This window comes from Phodopus roborovskii, unplaced genomic scaffold (genome assembly GCF_943737965.1).
Source record: "Phodopus roborovskii unplaced genomic scaffold, PHOROB, whole genome shotgun sequence".
In the NCBI taxonomy this organism is placed as follows: domain Eukaryota; kingdom Metazoa; phylum Chordata; class Mammalia; order Rodentia; family Cricetidae; genus Phodopus; species Phodopus roborovskii.
This window is the reverse complement of record NW_026126999.1, coordinates 102,402-128,859: the sequence shown is the minus strand read 5'-3', so window position 1 is coordinate 128,859 and position 26,458 is coordinate 102,402. Positions and strand designations below refer to the sequence as shown.

The 26,458-nt window shown below is 41.2% G+C and overlaps 1 pseudogene; it reads left to right on the top strand.

Annotated features, from left to right (window-relative positions):
* LOC127214754 (sodium- and chloride-dependent transporter XTRP3-like) overlaps positions 1–26,458 on the top strand; it is a 542,154-nt pseudogene that overhangs the window by 450,065 nt on the left and 65,631 nt on the right.

Here is a 26,458-nt window from a genome sequence, read left to right as displayed (position 1 = left end):
ACTTTCCTCTTTTTGCTTGTTGTTCTAGTTAGAGTTATAATTGCTATGAAGAAAGGCCATGACCCAAAGCAAGTTGGGGAGGAAAGGGTTTATTTGTCTTACACCTCCATCAGGACCTCAAGGTAGATTCCTGTAGATAAGAACTGATGTAGAGGCCACGAGGTGTGCTGCTTACTGGCTGCTCCCCTCCCCATCACTAATTAAGAAAATGCCCTGCAACTTATGGAAGCATCTTCTCAGTTGTGGTCCCCTCTGTTCAGATAACTGTAGTTTGTGTTAAGTTGACATAAAACTAACCAGCAACGTTGTAGAGCTCTGGGCCCTGCCTACAGGATCTATAGCCTGACCCTCCATTCCTGCACAACTCAGACACCAAGACGCTGACACCCAGGCTTCGAGATCTAGATCCCACTTGGGCAACTATGGCACCTGTTGTAAGCTTTGGCATCCATTTAGTTGCCTTCTTTTGGTTCTGACACTTAGTTTTTCCTTGCTTGTTTTTGAGATTGGCTTTATGTCCAAGATGTTATAATTACTGATTTTATTTTATTTTATGTTTTTAGAATTACTTTCTTTCCCCTGCTCCTGCCATTCTCTCTCTCTTATTTCCTTTCCTTTCTAATATATATTCTCTACTGTTTGAAATTTGGACTTTCATATCTCCTTCCTGAAATATCTTAATTAATATTTAACTTAACACAGCTTAATGTTAGAGAGTATTCATGAGTTCCCTTTCAAAAAGTGAAAGCATTTTAGATCACTTTCTCCTGTCTTTCCTGTCTTTGCATTTTTAAAGACAGAAGAATGATATAGAAATCCTGATCTTCCCACCTCTGCCTCCTGAGCGCTGGGATGAAAGGTGTGTGCCAGACCTGGTTCTCCTCTTCCATTTTAAACATTATTGTCATGTAGTTCTGGCGCTTTGAGCCTATAACTTTCTAAATACCGCAAACTTAGGATGCATAAGGCAGTGAGATCTGTCCCTGGGCTCAGGGATGGACACACACACACACAAATACACACACACACACACAATTTTATTTGTAAATACTCTTTCTTGCATTCCAGCTATCTTTGGGAGAGAGGAGCTAGATTTAAAATACCTTCCTGTGGGGCTAAATAGATGGTTCATCAGTTAGAAAAGCTTGGTGTTCTTCCAGAAGACCGGAATTTACTTCCCAACACTCACATCAAGTAGTTCAAGGTCACCCCCCAAAGCATCCGATGTTTCCTTCTGGCCTTGTGGGCACCTGCACACACATGGTACACAAACACACGTGTACATGTACATATGCATATAACTAAATAAATCTTCTTTAAAATATTGTCCTATAAGGCAAGTTTTTTTGTTTATCGGGGGGGGGGGGGGGGGGAGGGAGAAGGATGTGTTTTCAAGACAGAGTTTCTCTGTGTAACAGCTCTGGCTGTCCTAAAACTTATTTTGTAGACCAGGCTAGTTTCGAACTCACAGAGATCTGCCTGCCTCTGCCTTCTGAGTTCTGGGATTAAAGGTGTGAGCCATCATGCCTGGACAGGGCAAGATTTAGGGACTGTAAACTTTGTTAGATTTTGCTTCCACATAAACATTTGGCCCCATTTGTTTTCTGTCATTCTTTTTTCCTTATTTTTGTTTGTTTGTTTGTTTGTTTGTTTGTTTGCATCTTTTTGAGGCAGGGTTTTTCGGTGTATCCGAGACTCTTCTGGAACTCCCTCTGTAGACCAGGCTGGCCTCAAACTCAGAGATCTGCCTGCCTCTACCTCCTGATTGCTGGGATTAAAGGCGTGTTCTATCACTGCCTGGCAATGTATAAGATTCTTTTTAAACATTGTTTTATGTATATTTTGTCTACATGAACCATGTGCATTCCCAGTGCCCATAGAAGTCAGAAAATGCTGTCAGATCTCTGGAACCAGAGTTAGCCACACTGTAAGCCACTGTGGGTACTAGGAATTGAACCCAGGTCCTTCGGCACAGAAGCATATGAACGCTCTTAAACACCAAGACACTTTTTTCAGCCCCTGGCCCCTTTTCTTAAAGAACTTGTGCCAAGAGTAGTTTTTTTTTTTTTTTTTTTTTTTTTTTTTTTGTTAACAGTTATTTTCTCCCAATACTTGGATAACATTTGCCTTATAATTCTGGTTTCAATCGTTGCTGCTGAATTTTTCTTTTATTTTGATTTAAATTAATTATGTGTGTGTGTGTGTGTGCGCGCGTGCATGTGTGGAGGTCAAAGGACAACTTTGTGGATTCAATTCTCTCCTACCTTTACATGGGTTCTAGAGATTGAACATAAGTTCAGGCCTGCATTACAAACAAATCTACTGGCTGAACTGTCTTGTCTGCCCTTCTTTTATTTTTATAAGTGAGCAGTCCTTTCTCTGACTTCCCTAAATATGTCCCTTTGTCTTTGGCATCTTTAGTGAATTTAGTATGGGTGGGTTTTTATTACCTCATCCAGGCCTGAACCTAAACACTATTAAACCTGCTGGATTTATGAATCCATGATTTCTTCTCAGTTTTGGCAAGTTCATACATACTATGTCTTAATTGTCACCTGTGTTTATGTCTTTTCTCCTTGAAGATCTTCATTTAGATTTATGTTAATCTTCTCCCTCCTATTCCACAGGTTTTATACCTCTTTGATTACATATTACACTCTCCATGTCATCATTTCATTGGGTTTCCTTCTATGTTGTTAAAAGGGAATCTGAGGTGGTTTAATGAGAATGTCTCCATAAACTCACATGTTTTAATACTTGTTCCCTAGCTGGTAGAACTGTTTAGGAAGGATTAAGAGGCGTGGCCTTGTTGGAAGAGGTGTGTCTGCCTGCCTGCCTGCCTGCTGCCTGCCTGCCTGCTGCTTGCTGTATCCCTGCATGCCTGCCTGCCTGCCTGCATGCCTGCCTACCTGCCTGCCTGAGGCCTGCCTGCCTGCTGCCTGCTGCTATGCTTTCCTCATGATGATCATGGATTCTAACCTTCTGCAGCCATGAGCCCCAAATTAAACACTTTCTTTTTCATAAGTTGCCTTGGTCATAGTGTTTTCTCGTGACAACAGGAAAGTGAGGAAGACAAAAGTTGGTACTACGGGGTGGGGTATTGCTGTGACAGGAAGCTGGCCATGCTGCTTTTGGAAGGAATATGGAAAACCTGGGGAAATTGGATTAGGAAAGCTGATGACTGCTATAAGCAGGGTTGAATGGACATCCTAGTCAGAGCTTGGAGAAAACAGTGCTAAGATCATTGAGGGTTATGGATGCTCAGCTCAAGAAACTTCAGAGGGCAACAGTATTAGTGACAGTGTTAGGAACCATTCTTGTGGTGCTTGGGGAAAAAATGAGGATGCTTTCTGCCTGAGGGCAAATTGAAATAGATGGACTAATTTTATAGGCAGAGGAGATTTCAAAACAGCCAATTATTAACTCTATTGCATGGTTTTTAGTAATCACTTTCATGTGTAGCTACCATAAAAATAATAAGCAGGGCAAAAAGAAACACAAAATGTACAGTTTGAGGAGGGGAAAGAGCACTAATATAAGGAGATACCTGGTGTGAAACAGAATAAAGGGAGTGTTGTCTTTGGGTGAAGACCCCTCCAGCTCAACCTAAAACTTGTAAAAAGGAAATGCCTTTTGTATTTCTAAAAAGCTGCAATGGGGGAAAATGTTATGCAAATATAATTCAAGAAGGGGAACAGGCTCCAACTCAAATGACTGAACATGGCTTCATTGGCCAGGTCGTTCTGGCTTTAGATCCCTGAATGATACATGAGTAAAGGAGTTGTAGAATCTTCTTCCACAGTTAAGAAAAGCTTCTGAAGCGAGGTGTTTGGCATGGGAATCCCTTCAAGGAAACCAGAGAAGCTATATGTGAATTTATGAAAATGAAGCCTGGATTGGGTTGGAGACCTCAAGATGTTGGAGATGTCAAAATCATAGGAAATACTTACCAAGAAGCTTGGGACCAAATCAAGAGAGAAAGTCACATGTTGTAGCCAGCAGAACTTGAAGGGAAGAGCCATCTAAGCCCATTGGCAGCAGATTAGAGCTTTAAGATTTGGGGTTTGCCCTCCTGAATTTCCATTTGCCTATTAGCAACAGATTAGAGATACAGGATTTGAAGTTTGCCCCGCTGGATTTCTGTCATGCCTTGGTCCAGTATTTTCTAACTATATTCTCATTCCTCCCTTTTGAAATGGTAATGTATATTCTATGCTGTTTTACATTTAAGTATATAATTTACTTTTTGATTTTACAAGGAGTTATAATTAAAAGTTGCCGTAGTTCTCAGAAGAAATTTAAAAGTGTTAACACTGAGGGGACTATTAGAGTTGGACAAAAGTCATTTCACATTATGATCTGGCCACAAGCCTATGGCAGCCAAGGTGTGGGGTGTGATGGTTTGAATGAGAATGGCCCCCATATGCGCATATGTTTGAATACTTGGCCCCAGTTGGTAGAGTTTCTTGGGAAGGATTAAGAAGTGTGGCCTCATTGGAGGAGTACTGATACTGGCAGTGGGCCTGAGGTTTCAGAAGCCCAGGACATTCCCAAATAGCTCCCTCTGCCTCCTGTTTGCAGAAAGGGATATAAGCGCTCATGGGCAAACACCATGTCTGCCTGCCAGCTGCCATGTTCTCCCCATGATGGCCATGGACTCTAACCTTCTGTAACCATGCACCCCAAATTAAACACTTTATTTTCTGTGGCCTTGGTCATGGCATTTTTTCACAACAACAGAAAATAAGACAGAATCACTTTCATAGATCTTAATTGGCTTGATTCTGTAGTTAGAAAACATACTGGGCAAAATGAAATTCAGAATGTTCTACCCTCACATGTGCAGGATATCAAAAGAAAAGAAAATTATATATAGAAAGTGGAAATGAGGGGGCTGGAGAGATGGCTCAGTGGTTCAGAAAACTATCTGTTTTCCCAGAGGACATGGGTTCAATTCTCAGCACCCTGTAACTCAAGCTCCAAAGGATCTCTCTCTCTCTCTCTCTCTCTCTCTCTCTCTCTCTCTCTCTCTCTCTCTCACACACACACACACACACACACACACACACACACACACATAGACAGACATGCATGTGAGCCAAACACCAATGCATATAAAATAAAATTTTAAAAAGAAAATGAAAAGAAGTATACAGAGTTTTCGTTGGGTAAAACTTATATTTGCTTTCTTTGAACCTTGTTTTAAGCAGTTGACTACCTGGCTCTTAGAGGCTGGCTGATGTGATTAGGTTAAGTTTCACAGTGTACAAAGTCACCATTAGTCCAATTTAAGTGCATCTTTAGGTCAAACTACATTCGATTGAACAGAATTACCCTGAGAAATAACTCCCTGTCCACTAATTTTCTCTTCAGCCATATCTAATCCAATATTAACATTACAGTGACCTTTTAAACCAATAATAATATTAATCATTGAAAAGACTATTTTTTTAAGTCATTGATTCCAATTGTCTACGATTTGTGGTGCTTTCTGTGGTAGTCATGGGCAGGAAAGTGAGATCAGAGTACCCCAGTAGGGTGTATTTTAACACTGACATTGTTAAGAATTGATGGCTCCTGATAATAATAGTGAAATAATTGTTGTGTGATATCTAATATTCACTTAAAAATTACAGTGTCATGTTATCCTTATCTGCTCCTGACACCTACTATTCCCACTGTGCTTACACCATTGAGCTTATTTACATTTTTGTATCAGTCAATACAAAATTGTGTTTCTATAACCAAATACCTAACACGGTCATGAGTGAGGCATTTATTTTATTTCTGGAGTGAGAGGTACAATCTATCATGGTGGAGAAGGATTGTACAATTCATGACAATAGACTCATGAGCCTAAGACTCTAACAATTGATGGACAAGGAAGCAAAGAACAGACAGGAAGTGACATCGGGCTATAAAATCTCAAGACACTTACCCAATGATCTAATTTCTCCAGTGAGAGCTCAGCTCTGAAAGTTATATGTGATGATATATTATTTATGATTCATCAAAGCTTGCCTGAGGATTCAGAAAGCAAAGCCAGCAACAAACTATAGAGGCCAGGCAATGGTGATACATACCTTTAATCCTAGAAACGATACTAGCTAGCCAGGCAGTGGTGGCACACACCTTTGGGTAGATTTCTGTGAGTTCGAGACCTCCCAGGGATACACTAGAGTGAATCAGTCTAAAAGATTAACAGAGCTCAGGCCTTTAATCCCAGCTCTAGAGAGGCATATAAAAGACAGGAACCCAATGTCTCAGGGTGCATTGTGAGATTTAATCTCTAGCCACCCTGAGGAGAGGTAGCAGTCTGAGGTTTGCTGGAGAACTTGCAGAGACAGGATCACCCCCTTTTAGACTGAGGTAGATGTAAGAGCTAGTGGCTCAGCTGCTTTGCTTCTCAAACCTTCGGCTTGGAGCTTGAACCCCAATATCTGTCTCTGGGTTTTTATTTTTGGTGTTACAGTTACACACCTCTAAGAGTGCAGCAAGACAGGGAGGATAGACATTCCACATTTGAACTATGGTGTTCCATTCTTGTCCCCTCTGACTCACATGTGTATCTGGTGTCTTTTAATCATCAGCAGGCTGTCCAGGGCACGGGCCTGGCCTTCATTGTCTACACTGAGGCCATTAAAAACATGGAAGTGTCCCGGCTCTGGTCAGTTCTCTACATCTTCATGCTGCTGATGCTGGGTTTGGGGAGCATGCTTGGAAACACAGCAGCCATACTCACCCCTCTGACGGACAGCAAGGTCATCTCGTGCTACCTGCCCAAGGAGGCCATTTCATTCAGGACACCAGAAGGTGGAGGCAGGGCATGGGTGGGTGACAAAATGCAAGACAATCAGTGGAAGGGTCTAATTAGGGGGCCGTGTGATTCTAAGACAACTCCAGAAGGGCTGCATGGGTGTAGCTGTGCTCCTGCTAGGGTAATACTCAGTTCCACTTGGGTAAGTTGTTCTAGGAGCTGTATGTACATGTAATGTGTACCACAGAGACCCATTTTTAATTTCAACATCTTGCCACCCAGCCAGGATCATAAGAACACTCCTGTGCCTCCGATGGCTCTATATTCAGGATAGATAATGTCATGTCTGATCACATGTCCTAGCTATCATGTGGGAAGCATCCTCTTCCCTGTTCCTCGAAGCCTGATAGCACCTGGTATTTTTTTTTTTTCTGAATTTGGGTCTCTGTGGTCCACAGTACAAAGGCATGTAGCTCCCAATCCAGCACTTAATCCTCTCCTGAGGGAACCTCCCACTGGCTGACATTGTATGGTATGGCAGTGGGAAGGGCTACTAAGAATTCAGAGGCACCATGGAAAGCCTTTGGAAGTCAGAAGAAATTGACTCTGCCATGTTGTGCTACAGGGAGTTATCTGACAACACTGAGCCCTGGCACCCGGGTATAAAAGGGATCTCTGACTACTACCTTGGAGGCTTAATCTGGTCTGGTATATGACCAGAGCCTGGCAAGTGAGAACACCTACATAAATGTAAATTGTAGTTTCCTCCCAAACCAATCCTTATCTAGGGCCCCACACCACATTTAAGTCCACTTCTCACAGTCTCAGGGGCTATGTTTTTGGTATCTTCAGCATTCCCAGACTTTCAACCATTATGATATCCCCCGAAGAGCAACACCCTGACTTTTGTTGTTGTTTTCGTGCTCTGAAATACCTTACAAAGCAGCTCCTATAGCTGATGTGGGAACTCACCCTCCACAGCACACCTAGGGATCGATGGCTCTTGTTGACATCCAATGTGGGATGAGTCAGGGAGTCTCAGAGAGATGAGCAATGATCTTGTGTTCCAGGTCTGGTGTGCCTCATCAACTGTGCCATCGGCACAAGTTCACCATGGAGGCTGGAAACTACTGGTTTGACATCTTCAATGACTATGCAGCAACACTGTCTCTGCTGCTCATCGTGCTGGTGGAGACCATAGCTGTGTGCTACGTGTATGGGCTAAAGAGGTAAGGAGACCCCAGATCCTGCCTGCTACAGGAGGCAGAGAAGCTGCAGGTCCACATCCATAGGAAAATCACCTTTCCTCTGTGCGCATGCCTGTTTTAGATAGCAGAACTGGCAGTCTGTTCTCTGCCCTCAAATCTCTGCTATCTCTTGCTTCCTCAGTTTACTTGTATCTTTCTTTCCTTTTCCATTTTCTTTTTTCCCCATTTTGTATCATCAGATGGATTTTAGGCTCAAAGAGTGGGTGTACCCTGTGATAATACATCAGATTCTATTCCTGAACACTTAAGTGTCTGTCCCCCTACTCTCAACCTAGGCATAGTGACTGCCTTTCTGCACTTGTCATGCCTTCCTAGGGTCAGTCACAGACAGGGTCTCAAAAACCATGTACCCTCAAAGGTGAAAAGAGGAACATTGTCCTATATCATTATTCTATTCTTTTTTCAGTGTGCCCATCATCTCTGCTATTCTAGACACCCCGGAGCATTGAAAATTTTCAGGGTCCATGCTACTGGCTTCAAGGAGCCTTTGTCAGAAAATCTTGGGAGTGAGCCTGGTGCACTTAGGTGAAGCCAATGTGCAATCAAATCTGAGAGCATGGTCAGAACCTATTGAAGGAGAGGGGAAAGTACGAGTTGTGTTTAGACATACTTACATCCAGAGCAACTTGTACAAATATAAATGCTCTGTTGAACATCTCTAGTTATGAGGGGGGAGTCACCAAAACAGAACAGTTGTGCTCTTGGAAATCAGAAAGGTGAAGTAATGCTATCAGGAAATGCAAATGTGCCTCTGTTTACCGATCTAAAGGTAGTTGAACCTGGGAGAATGGAGCCTAAAAAGGGGGAATAAAGTCTCACACAACAGCCAACTTTATTAAGAACATCAGGAAATATCCACTTTGAGTGTTAAGAAAGATCATGTGAGTAAAGCTCTCATGAGTTCAAGCTGAGTATAATCACAATGACAGGCTGCACATGGGAAAAAAAAAAACAAGAATTTCTATAGAGGTATAAATAAGTAATAATAGCCAGTTGGCAAGAATAATCTGAAGCAAACTATATGATACACCTGGGAGAGGTGTAGAAGAATAATCCTCCAAGAGCAATTCAGAGTTTTGGAGAAACTGAGGTCACGAGACTTTTATTTTCTTGGAAGTTTTCTCACAGGTACTCAGAATTGTTTTTTCTTCTTGAGAATGTTTCTTCCCTTTTCCATTTTTTCCTTTTTTAATTTTATGTGAGTTGGTGTTTTGTCATGGGTGTCAGGTCCCCTGGAGCTGAAATTACAGATGGTTGTGAGCTGCCTTGTGGGTGCTGGGAATTGAACCCAAGTCCTCTGGAAGAGCAGCCAGTGCTCTTGACCACTGAGCCTTCTGTCTAGCCCCAGCACTCCGAATTCTCACAGGAATGCATTCTTGGATTGTGTTAGGATACTCTTCCATCCACATTGTGGTTACAACCTGCTAAACCCACTTTAGATTAAAGAGCACCCTAAATTAAAAATGCATTTGTTATACCTGCCTTCCTATCCATCACACTCAGAGCTGTCAAATGATCATCCCAGAGGCCATGTGATTGACGGGGTTACCAACATCTCCACAGAATACCCTGCTTCAGATTGCTTGCCCACAAAATGTTGGGTCTCAAACTATAGCTTCTACAGAATTCATTTCCCTTTCACACATTGTAGAGTGAGAAGACACTAAACTGAACAGGTCAGCCAAGGAGCTCTCCACATACAGTCAAATGCCAGTTTCTCCATGGGGACGTAGCTTTGCTTTATTTTGTTACTGTAAAAAGAGAAAGATCACTGTAGAATGATAAAAGATCAATTATAATGTTTAAAAGCTTACTCATATAACAGCTGTAGAATATACATTCTTATCAGCACACTGAAATTCCCCCAAATCAAATCTCAAATAATGTAGTCGTAATTAGAGGTCAACGTGAATCATGAAGGTGGGATGCACCTGTAACCTACCAACTTGAGAGGCTGAAGCAGGGAGACTAAAGACCCGACCTAAACAATCAACCTAGCTAAATCCCATCTCCAAAGGGGAGGCTGGAGCAATGGCTCAACAGCTAAAAGCTCTGGCTGTTCTTGTAGAGACCATGGGTCCAGTCTCCAGCACCCAGTTGATGGTTCATAGCCATCCAGAACCCCAGTTCCAAGTAGGTATTATGTATATACATTATATATATATATATATATATGTGTGTGTGTGTGTGTGTGTGTGTGTGTGTACATATACATATGTATATGTAGAATATGCAAATAAAATAAAAACATATCTTTCTTTTTTTAAAGGACAAGAATTGCAACACAAACAAAAGCAACAAACAAACAAAAAACAAACAAACAAACAAAAACTCTCAAGGTCTTGCCAACAGTGCTAAGGAGATTGGACTCTCTCATACAGGGAAACTAGAAACTCTTATGATTAATTAACAGTGGACTCACCAGGATGAGCAAATAATTGAAAATTGTATAACCTTAGTTTGCAGGGTAAGACTATAGAACCCTGCGTAGAGCTATCCTTGCTTTCTCTCCTTCCTCAGGAATTCTGGCGACTCAGCTTGATCATGTTCTGTATCGTGTTTCTGATAGGCACAGTGAAGTTCCTACCCACAGGCAGTCATCCATTAGCCTGAATTGCATCCTGGGAACACTCAGGTGGGGCTAAGCCTGACTGAGTCACCTGCACTGGGAATCTGGACACCCCAGAGAACTGAGATTCATCCCTTTTGTTGAGATGATTTTTAAATACAGTTGTGACCGAGGTCTGAGTGAAGTGTAAATTTTAAAACAGACAGGACGCTCAAAATTCATGATTTATGATTGCTTGTCAGTTGTGCTCCTGAGGCTACATGTGTCACTGTACGTGCAAGGTGGGAGGGAACCCAAAACAATAGTGTCCCGTTGCACTTATTGGTAGCTCAGGATGTGCCATCGTGGGAGCGTTTATACTATAGAAATTTACAAGCACATAGATCGGAGTTTTTCTGCAGTTTCCAGTTCAACATCAGCAGACACAATGGTGGGAGATGTTATTCTATATATGTTTCTCATACTGGTTAATAAATAAAGCACTGTTGGCCAATAGAAAAGGAAGATAGGAGGGACTAGGAGACAAGGAGGAAGAGGAAATAGTAAGGAGGAGTCAAGATGGAGAGTCTGGAGAAAGCAGTATGCCTACCAGCTCCCTGGTAAGAGAAATACATAGATCAGTAGAAATGGGTTAATAATTAAGACAGAGCTAGCCGATTAGAAACTAGCACCTGGCCAACAGCATAATATCAAATATGGAGTCTTGGTGTTTTCATTGGGGCTGGTGCGGCGGCGGGACAAGGCAGGACAAGACCAAGCGGCGGGCAGAAAAACCGTACTCCTTACACACAATGGTATCTTCATGAGATATTTTGCAGTAACCCTTAATAGTGGAAGTCTGAGGAGCCCAGAAATCCTAGAATTTGAGACTCGTGACAGAGAAAAAGAATGTGGCCAAAGGTCAATGGGAGGGTGTGAACTGGCTACCACTGAGGTTAAGGCCAGGGGGGAGGCACCAGCCAACCAGGGAAGACACACACCAGGGCCTGATAGGACAGAAAGCTGAACAACAGGAAACACAAGGGACTGGAATCCAAAAGAGAGCACAGGAGTGGGTCCATTCTACCCTGAGTGTTGTCTCAGAAGATGGAATCACCCTTGGCGCATGTGGTCTCCCTGCCAGAAGATGAGGAGCTGCAGCCCAAGGGCAGCCCTGAATGCCCTGACCAGCACACAGGAAGACTGGGCCCAACCAAATATGCCCAGCCTGGGGTTGGGGAGAAGGGGCGACCAAAGTGGGACAACCCCAGCAGTTCTTACTTACCTGCATACCCTATGCCATGGTCCTGGGCAATGTGTGGCCCTTCCCCCACCTGAGCCAGACATACTGCAGAGGTGAGTGCAGTTTGCAGGGACAGCAGTGTCTGAGTAGCTGAGTGCTTCACATCTCAAACCCTCACCTTCCTGGAATCTGTATGAATTATAGGACTAGTGGATGTTACCTCCAAAGATCTGGCCCACAACCCAGCAAAGAAGGAAGGTTGGGCTTTGCTTTCACAGACAGGGCTTTTGTGCTGTCTAAAAAAAAAAGAAAAGAAAAGAAAATAAAGAAAAAAACTTTCCCTTTCCTAACTTGAAGTCATGAAACCTTTCTGTTCCTCCTCTGAATTCTTAACCACCGGGTTGTGGATATGGAGCTGTGTTCTACTTCCTTTCCTTCCTTTTTTTTCTGTATAAAATATGGTATCTAAAAAGGTTCATTATATTATGTTGTTGTATTGTTGTTGTCATGACGAAAAGATTGCAGAGCTCTTTTGCTTGGATTATATCCTTGAGGTTTGAGGAAGTGATGGAAAGTTTGCTCGGCAGAGCTGAGAAGGTGCCCACACTCCCACCTTGGTAAGAGCAAGCAGTCTGTCACAAAGACAAGTTGATGTGGGCCATACCAGGCATGCTGTAGTTGCTACTTGGTACTTTGGGTTAAAATTAGACTATCTTATGACCTTTGTGTGTTAGAGCCCAACTCCAAACAGCTGTGGGGAACATGGCTATGGCTCCTGCTCCCAGGTGTCTCTAAGAATCCTCACAGGCCTCTGCCTCCTTCAACATCAAGCTGAAAGTTAAACCTGAGTGTTTAAAGAGTAGAATTCTTCTCTGCAAAGCAGGCTCTGCGATGAATGTTTCCTGTTCCTGGACGGTGTTTTGAGGAGAAATGTTAGGAAGGTGGTGGTGGTGCGGTGTGTGCGTGCACGGGGTGGGGACATCTAAACAGTACCAATATGGGAAAGGGGAAGATCCCAGGTACCCTATCAAATACTCATGGGAGTAAAGGCTGATAGACTTAGGCCCACCCCCATTCCAAAGGGATAAAGCTATTGCTTTCCCTTTCCCTGCAATTGTTACATTTCTCATGGGTGTCTCCCATCTGTAATTTGAGAAGACCTCTACATAGGCTCATATACCAGACTCAAAATTGTGGAGGAGGACTTGGAAGTGTCCAGACTGTTGCAGCACTCTCGCCTCAAGTGAAGGAACCCTCCCTAACCAGGATAAGCTTGGTGAGAAGCCCAGACAATTTCCACCTCTACCAGGAATAAGGAAAGTAGGGCTTCTGTCTGTGTGTAAAAAGTAATTGATATCATTTGGCTATCCATGTGATAACTAGGGTAGAGGGGTAAGTCACAACTCCAAAACCAAGAGACTTTGGACTCCAAGGAACCAAGAATCTTCTGGAGAAGGAAGAGTGGGAGGGGTGGCTATCCCCTGCACCCTCCACCTTTAGATTGCTTCATTGCCGCTTGCTGGCCTCTTGAGCTAGGATTGCTAACTATTAGCACCTTGAGGTAGGCTGTCTTGGGTAGGGAAGATTTGCTCAGCTTTTTTCTTTCCTGAGATGTTCTAGCCCACAGGCAAAACCTGAGTTCATCATGAAGTTTTCCAGCTTCAAGGAAGAGATACCGACCTTGCTTTTGTATTTGAAGTGGGGATTGCCTGAAATTCCAATGGAGCCTGTGAGTGAGCTAGCAGGGCAAGTTTCTAAGTAGGAAATCGTTGTTGGGTGGTGTCACCAATTTACCCAGAACTCAAGTATTTACAGCTGTGGCATGCTAGAAAAAATGACCCCTGCATACAACCCCCCATGTCCCTGGTGTACTGGGCTGTTGGGTAGGTGCGCGTCAAAGAAAGTGTCAAGACTACTTAACTGATGGCTGTGGGTCAGGGTTGTGTGGCTGGAAAAAAAATTTATTTTTTTCGGATTTTCCAGATAGGGATTTTCGGTGTAGCTTTGGAGCTAGTCCCTGCGCTTGCTAAGTAGACCACGCTGGCCTTGAACTCGCAGAGATCTGCCTGCCTCTGCCTCTCTAAAGCTGGGATTAAAGGCATGCATCACAAAAGTCCAGCAGGGCTACTGAAATCTTAAACATTCCTGAGCCCCAGGATTGCATTCCCAGTGAAGTAACTATCAATCATTGAAGCTAAAGGAGACTTCCAGTTGTTTAAGTCATAAGGCACCAGCACTAAGATTAAAGCTCATGTGAATTTTCAGCAGCACAGGGTCAGGTGCTAAACAAGCAGGTACAGGCAAAGAAAGATCAGCCTGCCTGAGTTGGGAAGCTGGAGACAGGGGCTTTGCTGGGGCGGTCGTGCTCTTTGTATCTGGCATCTCCAATATTGGTTTCCCACAGTTGGATATAGATTACCATTTCACTTATTCCTGCCTGCATTTTTGCTGGCCCATTATGATTACTAATATTATTTTTGAGAGAAACATTTCCTCTATTCCTTTGGAGACTGTCCTAGAACACTCTCTGTAATAAAGCAGGTTTGGAATACAACCAGAACAATTTTTGTTAGCCTACCTAATGTTGATGGGATTGAAGGCCAATGTCACCAACATCTAGTCTGTTCTCCTTTTTTCCCTTTAACTTTGTCTGTAAACTCACATTTCTTCTCTCTTATTTTCTATTTCTATTTCCTCACTCTCCATAGGAATCTAAACCTGGGGGGTGTTTTCATTTTCATGTAAGACTGTGCTCAATATAAGAGCTTCCTACAAATCTTCAAGTGAAAATTGGTTTTACTTTGTCACTAGGAAACGCAAAGAACAAAAAGGACCTTGAAAAGTACATCATTTGATTATGTCCAACTTGGTATCTTGTTGAGGTAACTAACACAAAGACATGGAAATGAAAACCAAAGTAGGCAGGGCAGCCGGAACGTTGACCATCATTGCTGGATTTTCTCAAACAACTGTGCTGGCCTTGTGAAATTTAGCATTATACTCCCTAGCTCCCTCTAAATCTCCACTGCTCTTTTACCACCTTCCAACACATGCCACAAGATATCTGTGAGAGTTTAACTTCCACAAAGTGTGTTGTCTCTCAGGAAGACAAACATTCTTGAATGATAGATATCCAAGTAACATCACCTCAGTGGGTACGGTATTATCTCTGAGGAAGGTGAATGAACCATTTCAGTATATATTGGACTTGTTTTTAGGGGACCAGAGTTGTTGTTAGTCATCAACATCCTCATGATACTTGTGGCTCCTGCTGCCTTCCTTTTACAAATTAATGCCTCTCCTCTCCTCTCATGAGGGTAAATCAATGCAAAGTCTAACTTGGATTTGGTTTGCTTTGGAAGAGTGGGATTATATTCCTCTTTGCTGAACCTGGGCCATTCAGTGGGGACTAAGAGATTCTGCATTCACGGAAAAGTCTACCAAGTATTGATGAAGGCTTTTCATAAACATACAGCTGGAGCCAATTTGCCTAAACTCAATACCCTATATATCCTCACCTGGGTCATCACAGTGCCATTGCTAGCTGATTGAGGTTGGATATAAAGAAACATATCACTTAGAGTCAGAGAGTTCTGCTCCCTTTTTTTTTTTTTTTTATTGTATTTCATTTTATTGTTTATTTTGATTGTTAGGCCAAATGGATTCTATGCATCATTGCAGACTGTCCTGGAACTCAATCTTGGGACCAGACTGTCTTCAAGCACACAGAAAATAGCTTGGCTATGCTTCACAAGTGCTGGGATTATTGATGTGTAACACAACCACACAGATTTTATTGTATTTTTGTTTCTGGGGAAGGGGTATGGTGGCAATGCTTTATAAGTTCTTTCTTTAGATCCTTCAGGATTGATTTCATACAAAGTGTTCTTACCACAGTTTCCCTTCTTCGACAGCTCCTTCTCCTCAGCCAAATCCAACTGTTGTTAGGGTTATGCTTCTAGTTCACTCTCTTTCACACATTGCTGTGTTAATGCAACAGCTGTAATTACTTTTCTCCATGTATCCTGGAATTATCATTTTTTAGATTATGCATGTGGTTTAGCCATGCACATGATTAAAATCAGTGAAATCTGAGTACCACCTGCCATTGCAAAAGAACTTTTACGAGGATTTCAACTTACAGGCAGAGTATGTCAAGAAAGGGCAAGCTCTCTATCACTGGGTTTATAGCCTTTAAAATTGGTGACACATAAACAAAGCATTACACAGGATCAAGCCAACTTTCAACTAAGGTACCCAATCATTCTGTTGTACTGATAGTCATATTAATAGAGGAAATTAGAGAACGAGAGAGTGATAAATGTAGGGACATGGCTTCATTTCCAGCAGAAGTCAAATATATGAAACTAAAAAAAAAAAACAGAAAGGGCCTGGTAATTGTCTTAGTAGTTGAAAGACTTTCTGTCTTTTTTTTTTCAGCATTTCTCTGTATACCCATTTCTTTTCTAGAACTCAGGCTGAAGTCCTGGTGAGCTGACAAATCTCCGCTTTCAGATTTTTGAGAACAGAGGCTTGATTCATCATCTGTGGCTAAAAGTTGGAATTTTATTTATTTTTGAGTACATGAGACCTGAGAACTATAGTAGCAGAACAATACTCAGGAATCAGTTGGTGTTCTGCCTTAGGGACTGTGTGAAATTTTTGTCTTGATGTTTGTTTGTTTTTCTTTTTGCTTTTTAGTTTGTATTTTGTATTAATTATCTACATATTTACATTACCTCCACTGTCTCTCCCTTCCTTCCTTCTTCCTTTCATTTCTTTTGGAAACTGGTTTTGTCTTTGTACCTTGAGAGCTGTCTTGAAACTCATTTTGTAGACCAGGCAGAAGTGAAAATCAGAAATCAAACTGTCTCTCTGCCTCTACCTCTGCCTCTGCTTCTGCCTCTTCCTCAGAACCACTGTGTACCAATCTCCGCTGGAATACTCATATATGCATGTGCCATTCTTTCCAGTTAAACATTGGTTGAGGAGGGAAAGCCTACATGGCTGATAGGAATTCAGTTATTTTCAGGTTTATGAGGAAAAATAAACTTTGTTTTGTTTACTTTATATTTTCACTTGTGTGTGTGTGTTTTTTTTTTTTTTTTTAAAGACAGCTCGTGTCCCTTTTTCTGTGCTCCACTACATGGTGCAGGTCTTCTTTCTGAGAACAAATATGAAAGCATTGAGCTACTTCAAGTTAGTTTACCTCTACCAATGTTGTTGTTCTCACTATACAGCAGAGATTGGCCAAGCCATGCATGAAAATCCAGCCCTGTCAAAGAGCAAATGGGACCTTTCTTGCTGCAGGGCTTAACAAAGATTGGCCCTAATTCCCTTGTACTTGTAATTATGGATACATTGTGAATTTTAAAATCATTGAAATCCTGTTAGCCTCTTGTCACTCTCTAGATTTTCACTGAACTATTGTCATTTGTTTATTTTTGGCTTTGTCATTGAGTGTGTTTGTGTGTGTGTGTGTGATCATCTCATCTGCCTGTCTGCCAACGCCCTACTCAGTTTGAGCATGAATATGTTCAGATTTGTAGTTAGATTTAGTGCAAAAAGATAGTTTTCAATTTTTGAAGACAGGATTTTTCTGTGTTGCTTTGACTCTCCCAGGACTCAGTCTGTAGACCAGGCTGGCCATGAACTCATAGATCCTCCTGCCACCAGAGTGGTTACATTACAGGCATGTGGGGATATTTCCTGCTCCATACTGGGTTTTCTTCTTTCTTCCTTGCTTTCTTTCTTCTACCACATCAACTTCTTATTTTCCTTCTTCTTCTAACCCTTCTACTTCTTTTTGTTCTTTATCTTTCTCGTCATCTTCTTCTCTTTTACTTCTTCTTCTAATTTTCTTTTGCTCTTTCATCATGAGGCTTCACTATGCATCTTTTACTGACCTGAGGCTCCATTGAACTCAAACCCACACAGCTTCCTGAGTGCTGTTGATAAAAGTTCTCATGGCCACTGCCCAGTAATTTTGCCTTTCACGTCTTGCTATCTAGCAATTTAATTTTTCAATTACTTACCCCTTTGTCTTTATGTCTGCGCACTCCTGGAAATCCAGTTCCTCAGTCCTCCCTATATAATCAAAAATAACTAGAGTTAAAATAATTAACCTGGCCTTCATACAGGTGTAAATCAAAAATAAATGAAGAAGATCGAAGGGAACTTGGCCTGGGGATCAGATGAAACTTCACGGATTGCTGGAAAGCTGAACTAGTCTAGAGCTGTATGCTTACACAGAACTAACAAGTAGTTCTGCTTCGGTTAGTATGTGAAGAAACACTGATTCTGATTCCAAAGTGAGTTTTTCTTTTCCACCTTTCTTTATTTCATAAGTAAAATCAGAGACCTGGTTGGCATGGAGCTTGTATTGCCAGTCCCACATGCAAACAGGCTTTGTATGCATTCTGCCTCCACACCCCATCCCATTGTCTCCTGCTGTATCATACAAATGCCCAGTCTTCTACCAATTCACACACACACACAGACAAATGCACGCACACACAGGCACACACACACACAAACACACACACATACACACTCTCACATTCACAAACACACACACACATATTAAAGAATAGGGCCCAGGAGCATAGACTATCTATAAATTGCAGAGGTCACTTGGTGGCATGTAGTGCCCTCTTCTGGTGAAAGGGCAGACAGAATACTCGTGCATAAAATCAATCCAGAAGCATTTCATTTCTACTTATTATTACTATTATCATCATTATTATTATTCTGATTATTTTTGACACAAACATTTAGTCTTTTCTTAGGAGACTGTCCTTGAACACTCTCTGTAATAAAGCAGGCTTGGAATTCAAACAGATCAATTTATGTTTGCCTCCCTAGTGTAGGTGGGATTGACGGCCAATGTCAGGAACAGAACATAGTGTGTTCTCCTTTTTTCCCTTTTCCTTTGTCTGTAAACTCACATTTCTTCTCTCTTGTTTTCTTTTTCTTTCCCTTCACTCTCCATAGGAATCTAAACCTGGGCGTTGTTTTCCTTTTCATATAAGGCTGTGCTTTCTCAATATAAGAGCTTCCTACAATTCTTCAAGTGAAAATTGATTTTACTTTGTCACTGGGAAACACAAAGAACAAACAGGACCTTGAAAAGTACATCATATGATTGTGTCCATCTTGGTATCTTGTTGAGGTAACTCAAGCAAAGACGTGGAAATGAAAACCAAAGTAGGCAGGGCAGCCGGCATGTGGTCCATCATTGCTGGATTCTCTCAAACAACTGTGCTGGTTTAAGAATTTTAGCATTGTACTCCCTTGCTCTCTCTTACTCTCCATGGCTCCTTTACCTCCTTCCAACACGTGCTACAAGATATCTGTGAGAGTTGATCTTCCAGAAAGCGTGTTGTCTGTCAGGAAGACAAACATTCTTGAATGATAGCTATCCAAGTTACATCATCTCAGTGGGTAAGGTATTGTCGCTGAGGAATATGAATGAACCATTTTAGTATATATTGTACTTGTTTTTAGGGGACCAAAGTTGTTGTTATTCATCAACATCCTCATCAAACTTGTGGCCCCTGCTGCCTTCCTTTTACAAATTAATGCCTCTCCCCCTCTCCTCTCGTGAGGGTAAATCAATGGAAAGTCTAACTTGGATATGGCTTGCTTTGGAATTGTGGGATTATATTCCTCTTTGCTGAACCTGGGCCATTCAGGGAGGAAGAGAGATGCTGCATTCACTGGAAAGTCTACCAAGTATTGATAATGGCTTTTCATAAGCATACAGCTGGAGCCCACTTTGCCTAAACTCAATACCCTATATATCCTCACCTGGGTCATCACAGGGCCATTGCTAGCTGATTGTGGTTGGATATAAAGAAAGGAATCACTTAGAGTCAGAGAGTTCTGCTCCCTTGTCTTTTTATTTTACTTCATTTTTCTGTTGATTTTCATTGTTTGGCAAAATGTATACTATGCATCTTTGCAGACTGTCCTGGAACTAACTTTTGAGACCAGACTGGCTTCAAGCACAAAGAAAATAGCTCAGCTCTGCCTCCCAAGGTCTGAGATTAATGATGTGTGACACAACCCCACAGTTTTTAACTTAATTTTGTTTTTGGAGAAGGGGGTATGGTGGGAATGCTTAATGAGTTCTTTCTTTAGATCCTTCAGGATTGAATTCATACAAAGTGTTCTGACCACAGTTTCCATTCTTCCCTCAGCTCCTTCTCCTCAGCCAAATCCAACTGGTGTTAGGGTTATGCTTCTAGTTCACTCTCTTTCACACATTGCTGTGTTAATGCAAGAGCTGTAATTACTTTTCTCCATGGATCGTGGAATTATCAGTTTTTATATTATGCATGTGGTTTAGCCATTCACATGATTAAAATCAGTGAAATCTGAGTACCACCTGCCAGTGCAAAAGAACTTTTACGAGGATTTCAACTTATAGTCAGAGTATGTCAAGAAAGGGCAAGCTCTCTGTCACTGGGTTAATAGCCTTTACAATTGGTGATACATAACCAAAGCATTACACAGGATCAAGCCAACTTTCAAATAAGGTAGCCAATCATTCTGTTGTACTGATAGTCATATTAATAGAGGAAATTAGAGAACGAGAGAGTGATAAATTTAGGGACATGGCTTCACTACCAGCATGAGTCAAATATATGAAACTTAAAAAAAAAAAAAAAAAAAAAAAAAAAAACAGAAAGGGCCTGGTAGATGACTTAGTAGTTGAAAGACTTTCTGTCTTTTTTTTTTTTTTTCAGCATTTCTCTGTATACCCATTTCTTTTCTAGAACTCAGACTGTAGTCCTGGTGAGCTGACAAATCTCCGCTTTCAGATTTTTGAGAACAGAGGCTTGATTCATCATCTGTGGCTAAAAGTTGGAATTTTGTTATTTATTTTTGAGTACATGAGACCTGAGAACTATAGTAGCAGAACAATACTCAGGAATCAGTTGGTGTTCTGCCTTAGGGACTGTGTGAAATTTTTGTCTTGATGTTTGTTTGTTTTTCTTTTTGCTTTTTAGTTTGTATTTTGTATTAATTATCTACATATTTACATTACCTCCACTGTCTCTCCCTTCCTTCCTTCTTCCTTTCATTTCTTTTGGAAACTGGTTTTGTCTTTGTACCTTGAGAGCTGTCTTGAAACTCATTTTGTAGACCAGGCAGAAGTGAAAATCAGAAATCAAACTGTCTCTCTGCCTCTACCTCTGCCTCTGCTTCTGCCTCTTCCTCAGAACCACTGTGTACCAATCTCCGCTGGAATACTCATATATGCATGTGCCATTCTTTCCAGTTAAACATTGGTTGAGGAGGGAAAGCCTACATGGCTGAGAGGAATTCAGTTATTTTCAGGTTTATGAGGAAAAATAAACTTTGTTTTGTTTACTTTATATTTTCACTTGTGTGTGTGTGTGTGTTTTTTTTTTTTTTTTTAAAGACAGCTCGTGTCCCTTTATCTGTGCTCCACTACATGGTGCAGGTCTTCTTTCTGAGAACAAATATGAAAGCATTGAGCTACTTCAAGTTAGTTTACCTCTACCAATGTTGTTGTTCTCACTATACAGCAGAGATTGGCCAAGCCATGCATGAAAATCCAGCCCTGTCAAAGAGCAAATGGGACCTTTCTTGCTGCAGGGCTTAACAAAGATTGGCCCTAATTCCCTTGTACTTGTAATTATGGATACATTGTGAATTTTAAAATCATTGAAATCCTGTTAGCCTCTTGTCACTCTCTAGATTTTCACTGAACTATTGTCATTTGTTTATTTTTGGCTTTGTCATTGAGTGTGTTTGTGTGTGTGTGTGTGATCATCTCATCTGCCTGTCTGCCAACGCCCTACTCAGTTTGAGCATGAATATGTTCAGATTTGTAGTTAGATTTAGTGCAAAAAGATAGTTTTCAATTTTTGAAGACAGGATTTTTCTGTGTTGCTTTGACTCTCCCAGGACTCAGTCTGTAGACCAGGCTGGCCATGAACTCATAGATTCTCCTGCCACCAGAGTGGTTACATTACAGGCATGTGGGGATATTTCCTGCTCCATACTGGGTTTTCTTCTTTCTTCCTTGCTTTCTTTCTTCTACCACATCAACTTCTTATTTTCCTTCTTCTTCTAACCCTTCTACTTCTTTTTGTTCTTTATCTTTCTCGTCATCTTCTTCTCTTTTACTTCTTCTTCTAATTTTCTTTTGCTCTTTCATCATGAGGCTTCACTATGCATCTTTTACTGACCTGAGGCTCCATTGAACTCAAACCCACACAGCTTCCTGAGTGCTGTTGATAAAAGTTCTCATGGCCACTGCCCAGTAATTTTGCCTTTCACGTCTTGCTATCTAGCAATTTAATTTTTCAATTACTTACCCCTTTGTCTTTATGTCTGCGCACTCCTGGAAATCCAGTTCCTCAGTCCTCCCTATATAATCAAAAATAACTAGAGTTAAAATAATTAACCTGGCCTTCATACAGGTGTAAATCAAAAATAAATGAAGAAGATCGAAGGGAACTTGGCCTGGGGATCAGATGAAACTTCACGGATTGCTGGAAAGCTGAACTAGTCTAGAGCTGTATGCTTACACAGAACTAACAAGTAGTTCTGCTTCGGTTAGTATGTGAAGAAACACTGATTCTGATTCCAAAGTGAGTTTTTCTTTTCCACCTTTCTTTATTTCATAAGTAAAATCAGAGACCTGGTTGGCATGGAGCTTGTATTGCCAGTCCCACATGCAAACAGGGTTTGTATGCATTCTGCCTCCACACCCCATCCCATTGTCTCCTGCTGTATCATACAAATGCCCAGTCTTCTACCAATTCACACACACACACAGACAAATGCACGCACACACAGGCACACACACACACAAACACACACACATACACACTCTCACATTCACAAACACACACACACATATTAAAGAATAGGGCCCAGGAGCATAGACTATCTATAAATTGCAGAGGTCACTTGGTGGCATGTAGTGCCCTCTTCTGGTGAAAGGGCAGACAGAATACTCGTGCATAAAATCAATCCAGAAGCATTTCATTTCTACTTATTATTACTATTATCATCATTATTATTATTCTGATTATTTTTGACACAAACATTTAGTCTTTTCTTAGGAGACTGTCCTTGAACACTCTCTGTAATAAAGCAGGCTTGGAATTCAAACAGATCAATTTATGTTTGCCTCCCTAGTGTAGGTGGGATTGACGGCCAATGTCAGGAACAGAACATAGTGTGTTCTCCTTTTTTCCCTTTTCCTTTGTCTGTAAACTCACATTTCTTCTCTCTTGTTTTCTTTTTCTTTCCCTTCACTCTCCATAGGAATCTAAACCTGGGCGTTGTTTTCCTTTTCATATAAGGCTGTGCTTTCTCAATATAAGAGCTTCCTACAATTCTTCAAGTGAAAATTGATTTTACTTTGTCACTGGGAAACACAAAGAACAAACAGGACCTTGAAAAGTACATCATATGATTGTGTCCATCTTGGTATCTTGTTGAGGTAACTCAAGCAAAGACGTGGAAATGAAAACCAAAGTAGGCAGGGCAGCCGGCATGTGGTCCATCATTGCTGGATTCTCTCAAACAACTGTGCTGGTTTAAGAATTTTAGCATTGTACTCCCTTGCTCTCTCTTACTCTCCATGGCTCCTTTACCTCCTTCCAACACGTGCTACAAGATATCTGTGAGAGTTGATCTTCCAGAAAGCGTGTTGTCTGTCAGGAAGACAAACATTCTTGAATGATAGCTATCCAAGTTACATCATCTCAGTGGGTAAGGTATTGTCGCTGAGGAATATGAATGAACCATTTTAGTATATATTGTACTTGTTTTTAGGGGACCAAAGTTGTTGTTATTCATCAACATCCTCATCAAACTTGTGGCCCCTGCTGCCTTCCTTTTACAAATTAATGCCTCTCCCCCTCTCCTCTCGTGAGGGTAAATCAATGGAAAGTCTAACTTGGATATGGCTTGCTTTGGAATTGTGGGATTATATTCCTCTTTGCTGAACCTGGGCCATTCAGGGAGGAAGAGAGATGCTGCATTCACTGGAAAGTCTACCAAGTATTGATAATGGCTTTTCATAAGCATACAGCTGGAGCCCACTTTGCCTAAACTCAATACCCTATATATCCTCACCTGGGTCATCACAGGGCCATTGCTAGCTGATTGTGGTTGGATATAAAGAAACGAATCACTTAGAGTCAGAGAGTTCTGCTCCCTTGTCTTTTTATTTTACTTCATTTTTCTGTTGATTTTCATTGTTTGGCAAAATGTATACTATGCATCTTTGCAGACTGTCCTGGAACTAACTTTTGAGACCAGACTGGCTTCAAGCACAAAGAAAATAGCTCAGCTCTGCCTCCCAAGGTCTGAGATTAATGATGTGTGACACAACCCCACAGTTTTTAACTTAATTTTGTTTTTGGAGAAGGGGGTATGGTGGGAATGCTTAATGAGTTCTTTCTTTAGATCCTTCAGGATTGAATTCATACAAAGTGTTCTGACCACAGTTTCCATTCTTCCCTCAGCTCCTTCTCCTCAGCCAAATCCAACTGGTGTTAGGGTTATGCTTCTAGTTCACTCTCTTTCACACATTGCTGTGTTAATGCAAGAGCTGTAATTACTTTTCTCCATGGATCGTGGAATTATCAGTTTTTATATTATGCATGTGGTTTAGCCATTCACATGATTAAAATCAGTGAAATCTGAGTACCACCTGCCAGTGCAAAAAGAACTTTTACGAGGATTTCAACTTATAGTCAGAGTATGTCAAGAAAGGGCAAGCTCTCTGTCACTGGGTTAATAGCCTTTACAATTGGTGATACATAACCAAAGCATTACACAGGATCAAGCCAACTTTCAAATAAGGTAGCCAATCATTCTGTTGTACTGATAGTCATATTAATAGAGGAAATTAGAGAACGAGAGAGTGATAAATTTAGGGACATGGCTTCACTTCCAGCATGAGTCAAATATATGAAACTTAAAAAAAAAAAAAACCAGAAGGGGCCTTGTGGATGACTTAGTAGTTGAATGACTTTCTGTCTTTTTTTTTTTTTCAGCATTTCTCTGTATACCCATTTCTTTTCTAGAACTCAGACTGTAGTCCTGGTGAGCTGACAAATCTCCGCTTTCAGATTTTTGAGAACAGAGGCTTGATTCATCATCTGTGGCTAAAAGTTGGAATTTTGTTATTTATTTTTGAGTACATGAGACCTGAGAACTATAGTAGCAGAACAATACTCAGGAATCAGTTGGTGTTCTGCCTTAGGGACTGTGTGAAATTTTTGTCTTGATGTTTGTTTGTTTTTCTTTTTGCTTTTTAGTTTGTATTTTGTATTAATTATCTACATATTTACATTACCTCCACTGTCTCTCCCTTCCTTCCTTCTTCCTTTCATTTCTTTTGGAAACTGGTTTTGTCTTTGTACCTTGAGAGCTGTCTTGAAACTCATTTTGTAGACCAGGCAGAAGTGAAAATCAGAAATCAAACTGTCTCTCTGCCTCTACCTCTGCCTCTGCTTCTGCCTCTTCCTCAGAACCACTGTGTACCAATCTCCGCTGGAATACTCATATATGCATGTGCCATTCTTTCCAGTTAAACATTGGTTGAGGAGGGAAAGCCTACATGGCTGAGAGGAATTCAGTTATTTTCAGGTTTATGAGGAAAAATAAACTTTGTTTTGTTTACTTTATATTTTCACTTGTGTGTGTGTGTGTGTGTGTGTGTTTTTAAAGAAAGCTCGTGTCCCTTTATCTGTGCTCCACTACATGGTGCAGGTCTTCTTTCTGAGAACAAATATGAAAGCATTGAGCTACTTCAAGTTAGTTTACCTCTACCAATGTTGTTGTTCTCACTATACAGCAGAGATTGGCCAAGCCATGCATGAAAATCCAGCCCTGTCAAAGAGCAAATGGGACCTTTCTTGCTGCAGGGCTTAACAAAGATTGGCCCTAATTCCCTTGTACTTGTAATTATGGATACATTGTGAATTTTAAAATCATTGAAATCCTGTTAGCCTCTTGTCACTCTCTAGATTTTCACTGAACTATTGTCATTTGTTTATTTTTGGCTTTGTCATTGAGTGTGTTTGTGTGTGTGTGTGTGTGATCATCTCATCTGCCTGTCTGCCAACGCCCTACTCAGTTTGAGCATGAATATGTTCAGATTTGTAGTTAGATTTAGTGCAAAAAGATAGTTTTCAATTTTTTGAAGACAGGATTTTTCTGTGTTGCTTTGACTCTCCCAGGACTCAGTCTGTAGACCAGGCTGGCCATGAACTCATAGATCCTCCTGCCACCAGAGTGGTTACATTACAGGCATGTGGGGATATTTCCTGCTCCATACTGGGTTTTCTTCTTTCTTCCTTGCTTTCTTTCTTCTACCACATCAACTTCTTATTTTCCTTCTTCTTCTAACCCTTCTACTTCTTTTTGTTCTTTATCTTTCTCGTCATCTTCTTCTCTTTTACTTCTTCTTCTAATTTTCTTTTGCTCTTTCATCATGAGGCTTCACTATGCATCTTTTACTGACCTGAGGCTCCATTGAACTCAAACCCACACAGCTTCCTGAGTGCTGTTGATAAAAGTTCTCATGGCCACTGCCCAGTAATTTTGCCTTTCACGTCTTGCTATCTAGCAATTTAATTTTT